We start from the raw sequence: 6,000 nt of genomic DNA, 5'->3' as shown, positions 1-6,000 counted from the left end.
AAGTCAAGTTCAAGTATGTATGTAAAATTTCCGAGCTTGATTTTCAAGTCAAGTAGTTGGTTAAAATATCAAGGTACTTGGTTTGATGAATCCCTAGAATACATGAAAACTGAGTTGTGATCTTTCGAATTATTTCGCCTGTTGCTTTAATATTTTTTCTCTTGATATTTTTGGGCGCCCCTGCGGACCTTGCGCCCGTGGCAAGTGCCACCTTTGCCACGCCCTAGATACGGTACTGCAGACAAGATCAGGGAACCTGCATTATACTATTCAAAGATTGTCGGTAACGGAAAAACATCCATCTTATGATTCTAATATGTACATAAGATTGTTCAATGAACTTGCAAAAGTTCAAAAATTATATCTTATTTGAATGTTTTCAAAAAGAGACTGAAAATTTGTCTTATAGATATTGAGCCATATTAGCTGAGCGAATACTTTGAGGCTACAAAACTTTTATAGTTGTAATTTTGTGACGTCAATTTGACTTGATCTTTGTAACAATGAAATAAAGTTGTTATATAATCATTATTAATTTTATTATTGAGAATAAATATGAAAAAAAAAACGTTTCAATTATTTTTCTATAAATATATTTTTTTACAATTAAATATCGAATATAATATTCATTTCATATTCATTTTTCTGGTCGGAAACGTAAGCTGTTGTCATGGACTTGAGCATAATTTCAGAATGCTGAAAATTTACGCATCCATTCGCGAGATGCATGCTTTGCGAATAATGCATCATTCCATTTATTGTTTTAGTCAACAATATAGCCACATATTATAAAATAATATGAATCTAAATAATTGAATTGATTGGAAATACAAAGATTCTGAGAGGCGTCTCACAGTCCATTCACTTACGTTTTCCTGAGGTACCTTCATCAATTGATTTCGATCTTCAACAGCAGTAACATGGCGATTTCGAAGAAACCATGTGGAAACCATGAAACTGTCATTCCTCTACGATGTGCACCCTTTTCTTCCAGATCCACGTCTTCTGGTCAGCCTGTCTGCCTCCTCATGCCTTGTCAATGCCTTTGGACTGTAGATATGGTAACATTCATTCTTCAAGCAACAGATCTCTGACTCATTCCATTTCCAATAAGTGCCACTATTCTCCCAAAACTTTAATAAGTAAACTCATTTCATGAAATTGTTTCTGTGGAAGACAAACTTTTCAATGACCATTGTTGAGCGTATCTGATAAACGATTGATTTATCGTGAAGAATCATTCGAAGATGATTTCTTTCATCAAGTTTTTCAGCCCATATGTTTATATTTTGCGCATATTCAGTTGGTTTTCTAATGAAAGATAGACGAAGAATAAAATATCATTGAATCAATTTGAACACGTGATTCTATTGGAAAAAAACAGTGTGAAATCTTAGTGACCTTTTTTTTGCATGCCAGTTTAATATTTCATATGATTTCAGTGAAAATGAAGAGTTCGTTCAATAGCTTCAATTGATTGTTATTTCACTTAGAAAATAAAACTGTGTCTTTCTGATTTAATCACTCTCTAGCACGGGCGTAGCCAGGTTTCAGTTTCGGGGGGGGGGGGGGGGGGGGGGGTTTAAGATAAAGGCGTATACAGAAAGGATAATGGGAGAAATAAGAATTTTTTTCATAGAAATAAATGAGTGTTCGTATTGTGCCTGCATGTACATGATATAGCAAAAATATCAAACTCGTTCTCTGTATATGCCACTGGTTCAAGAAAATAATGTTTATAAAAGGGCTTGACATAACCATAATCATATTTATTATAAAATATATATTTAACCATATACAAAAACACAAAAGAAAAAGTACATTTGATTTTATTTACATATTATAAAAAAAGTCTTCTGTTTTTCTTTTTAAATATATCAACTTTATGAGAGCCAACCCATTCAGTCTATTTTCATTAGTTTTATTTCTCAAGAATGTTTTGAGAAAAAAAGCAAATTAAATTTAGTTTATTTATTTACATCGATTCCTATGAATATATTTAGGAAATAAATACCGTCGTTGTATTTATACAACAGGGTACTCAAATTCAAATTTATGTGTAGAAAGTTTATATGTATACAAAAAACCGGCAAAAAATGAAAATTTTTACCTTTTTTGCATTTTTTGCAATGTTTTACCTTGAAATTTTGGTGGCAAACCTCAGATTCGAATTCTGTACCCCAGAAACAAAGAAAATTAGGAAATGTTGGTGCTGAATGTCAGATTCGGATTCAGCACCTAAAAAAAATACATATGATCGAAGAAATCAAAACTACCGCATAACTTCCCTTCAGGGGCACATGTGAGCACGAATTGACTGGATTACGTGGGGGTAATTTAATTCAGATTTCAGATTACAAATGAATTAAACTGAGAGTGATAATTTCATTCTTTTTTTACAAATTCCATTAAAAAAATATTTTCGAGATTTTGAAAAAAACAATTTGTTTCAAAGTGAACGATCTGAAATTACTAAGTACTTCAGATTCAGATAATTCAACATACTGAATTAGATCGAATAAATTCGTTAAATTGTAAAGTCCCCAATGCATGTTTAGAAGAAAATATCATTACTAACGGGTGTTTTTTTTCGAGGTGTATAACTTTAAGTTGGCATTACTGTTCAAGATGGAAACCTAATCAACAGCTGTTAAGTGATTTATTCTCAGTTTGGTTTGGCAATTTATCATGAATAGACTCACGCCTGAACAACGCTTGCAAATAATTCAATTTTATTTCGAAAATAATGGTTCTGTGCGGAATACGTATCGCGCACTACGTCCATTTTATCGTCGACAGCGATGAAGCGCACTTCTGGTTGAATGGCTACGTCAACAAACAAAACTGCCGCATTTGGAGTGAAGCTAATCCTCAAGTGTATGTCGAAACACCGTTACATCCAGAAAAACTGACTGTTTGGTGCGCTTTATGGGCTGGTGGAATCATTGGTCCGTACTTCTTCAAAAACGATGATGGCCAGAACGTTACAGTCAATGGTGATCGGTATAGAGCCATGACTACTAACTTTTTCATTTCTGAATTGAACAACCATGATGTCCAGGAGCTGTGTTCCAACAAGACGGCGCAACATGTCACACAGCTCGTGCCACAATCGATTTATTGAAAGACACGTTTGGTGACCGCGTAATTTCACGTTTTGGACCTGTGAATTGGCCTCCAAGATCCTGTGATTTAACACCGCTAGACTACTTTCTGTGGGGCTATGTAAAGTCATTGGTCTATGCGGATAAGCCATAAACCCTTGACCATTTGGAAGACAACATTCGCCGTGTTATTGCCGATATACGGCCACAAATGTTGGAAAAAGTCATCGAAAATTGGACGTCCAGATTGGACTACATCCGAGCCAGCCGTGGCGGTCATATGCCAGAAATCATATTTAAAATGTAATGCCACAAGATTATCTTGCGGATAAATAAAATTCATGTCAATCGAATAATCCATCGTTGTTTTATTGCACTTTAAGGTGCTATATAGCTCTAAAAAAACACCCTTTATCTTCTTACGAATATATATTCCTGTTAACTTCATATTTCGTTTTATTGAATTTTGACATCTTAAACATTTCGGGGGGGTTTGAACCCCAAAACCTCCCCCCCCCCCCTGGTTACGCCCGTGCTCTCTAGATATACTCACAGGATTGAAAATGCAATATTACGAGGTCAAGAACCGGAGTTAGTCCTTATGAAAGAATGGTGTGTTTCTCTACAAGGTAGCGCTCGTATAGTAAAGGAAGATCACTCGTATCTATTTCCAACCCGTTAATATATTTAATGACATTATTCCTCCATCTGGCCGTGGTTCTACCGAGCCCCCGAGGGCCCGTAATCAGGTTCATCCTACCACAAGACTCACGACAATTTCGCTGTTGTGTTGTGACCACGGAAATACTTTCAGTCTACTCAAGTTATTGAGTCTTGCCGGCAACTTTAAAACTTAGAGGTGTTTTCGCGGGTTTTTTTTTGTGTTTCGTGTTATGTTGGAAATATTACGTGATGTTTTGGATGTGAAGTGAAATTGATCAGTTCCAAATGGTTCTGCAGCAGGACTTTTGGTTCTTCGAAGGTAATTAGTTTGTGTTTGTAACCTACTTACCGCTGGCTGTAGTTAGCCAATGATTTTGTTTATTTCGCGTTTTATATTTTACTCGAGATCACTGAACGAACTAGTAGAAGCGAATGATGAGTCAATTTTGATTTTTATGCAGGGATTTTGATTTTTATTATTTATTTCTAGAATGGAATTCCAAAGGATAAATAATAGTTAACCAGTAGAATATTTCAACTCACATTTTTCATTATCCCATAACTGTCGGGGTGAGAACTACATAAAATGTTGTTCCTATACTTATAACCATTACATACATTAAATACATTTTCCAATGTTATAGATTGATTTTGTAGTTGATGGGGAATTATTGTCTTATATCTGATGCTAAGGAAACCTTCATAATCGATATCAAATAATTTTAAGAAAATACTTCTCTTATTTTTCGAAAAAAAAACTAAGGATTGTACCCAAAAAGGATTAGGTATATGAAAATTTTATGATGATGCACACTTGTTGGAAGTATTTTTCCATCAATTGTTTAGTTATTATTACAGTAAGTTCATTTTAGTCTATATTATCTTATATATTATATTATCTTTCAAATTTAATTCACTTGATTTTAATTAGATTCAATTTACATCTATTTTACATTCTATAGTCTCTATATTAGAAGATCAATGGTATCTGTTTTGCTGATCCTTAATAGAAATGGAGACTCATTACCCACATCAAAAATCTATATTTGTATTTATATATTTCCTTTGATAGCACATCTTCTGAATACCGCACTTTCTCTATTGCTTGCTTATTATCTTTTACTCCAGATACCTATATCGATTACTTGAAGCGATTCTAAAATTGAAATAATTGATTGTTTCGTTCTCCACTTGGATGAAACCAATATTCTACTTCCACTATTTTTTATTTCAAGGTAATTGTTTCGCCATAACACCTGAAGAAGTTGAATAGTTGAACATTAAATAGAAAAAGATCCCATGAAAGTTAAGTGACGTTGTTTTTAATGCTTTACAATCGTTTATAGCTTGAATGATATAAAGAGAAAGTTTTCATGGGAAAAATGTATACTTCCGGCCCAAGATCCAAGAATAATTTCATGTTTTATTAATTTTATATCGATTTCGAACGATGTCTTTCAGACGACAGAAATAAATATTTTTGATTATGAGGAGAACTGCAGTAAACTACTCTTGAAATATTATTTTCAGAACAATAATGTAACATATCAACAAGTACCTACTAGAGTGGAACACCTATCTTGATGGTTTAGAAATTTGATCTTAAATGAATTGGTACATTTCACCATAAAATGAAACAACCTGTATATTATTATAACGACAGGATGCTTAATTGAACAAGATGCCTTTTCAAATAAATGGTTTCTTCTGGGATACATTTTCTTTCATTTCAACCTGATTGTTTGAAGTACTGACTTGAAGTAAAGAGCTTTTGAAAACTCATCATTTATGGGTTAATTGTACTCTTGGATAGAGCTATTTACAGTTTTGTGGTCTACAAGTATCCATTTGACGCATTCACGAGCTCCTAAGTCCTAACTACAAGTCAGTCACCTGAAATTTGAATAATATTTTGGTGGAAGAAGAAAGAACGCAGAATTCTGCATCATATTTGAAATGTTTAGTGAATAATAACAAAATTGAAAAAATGTAATTCCCAAGGTCACACATAACTTCAACGAAATATTGACATTTAACATTTACACCGTGGATCTCGCTTATGTTTTGAAAACGACATCTATAGTACTGTATGCTTGTCCATTTTATGGTGATACACCTTGTATTTCATAACGGATGCTTAATTAAATTAATGATAATTTATCGATCCTGTTGGACCCAATGTTACAATTTTACAAATTTACAAAATTGCTAAAACATATTTCTGTCATCCAAA

The 6,000-nt window shown here is 33.5% G+C and overlaps 1 protein-coding gene across 2 annotated transcripts in view; it reads left to right on the top strand.

Annotated features, from left to right (window-relative positions):
* The first annotated feature begins 3,687 nt into the window (after window positions 1–3,687).
* Window positions 3,688–6,000, top strand: part of LOC123679011 — a 293,836-nt gene continuing 291,523 nt past the window's right edge. For both annotated transcript variants that reach the window (XM_045616321.1, XM_045616322.1), the window contains exon 1: window positions 3,688–4,086. The gene's annotated coding sequence lies outside the window, so the exon portion shown is untranslated. The remainder of the gene's footprint in view (window positions 4,087–6,000) is intronic.

This window comes from Harmonia axyridis, chromosome 4 (assembly GCF_914767665.1).
Source record: "Harmonia axyridis chromosome 4, icHarAxyr1.1, whole genome shotgun sequence".
NCBI classification, from domain to species: Eukaryota; Metazoa; Arthropoda; class Insecta; order Coleoptera; family Coccinellidae; genus Harmonia; species Harmonia axyridis.
This window is presented reverse-complemented; position numbering and strand designations above follow the sequence as displayed.